Below are 615 nucleotides of genomic sequence, written 5' to 3'. Positions count from 1 at the left end.
CTCCCTCCTTTCCTTTCTGCCTGCCTACCTGGCTGCCTTGCTCTCTCTATCTCTCTCTCCCTCCCTCTCGCTCTCTCGCTTTTATTCTTTCTTGTCAGCTACGCCAGCATAGCTGACTGAGTTCCTTGGACCAGCGGAGGGCAGAGCTGAGGGCTGAGGGCTGAGGGCTGAGGGCTGAGGGCTGAGGGCTGAGGGCTGAGGGCTGAGGGCTGAGGGCTGAGGGCTGAGGGCTGAGGGCTGAGGTCGAGAGAAAGAAAGACAAGGAGTCATCTGATAAAGAACCAAATGCTATACTTTCAACTATGAAGCTCCCTTTTATACTCCCCACAAAACAGGAACACGAACAAGAACAGGGATCAAAACAGGAACAAGGAGATACATTTGGCAGCCTACCACCCAAGCTTGGATTTCTCCTTGAGCAGTCTTCTCAGGGAAATGCATAGAGACGGGGGGATCGGGCATAACAGCACAGGTGCAGAGGATGGTGACTCACATTTCTTATTCAATGGCCTGTAGTTCTAGCATTTATTCTGGAAACCAAAGCAAGAGAAGGTGATTTAGAGGCCAGCTTAGGCTATGTAGCCAGACCCCGCCTTAGAAAAGAGAGGAGAGGAG

This window comes from Grammomys surdaster, unplaced genomic scaffold, assembly GCF_004785775.1.
Source record: "Grammomys surdaster isolate TR1022 unplaced genomic scaffold, NIH_TR_1.0 103887, whole genome shotgun sequence".
Lineage (NCBI taxonomy): Eukaryota > Metazoa > Chordata > Mammalia > Rodentia > Muridae > Grammomys > Grammomys surdaster.
The sequence above is the reverse complement of the archived record's forward strand: the minus strand, read 5'-3'. Positions refer to the sequence as shown.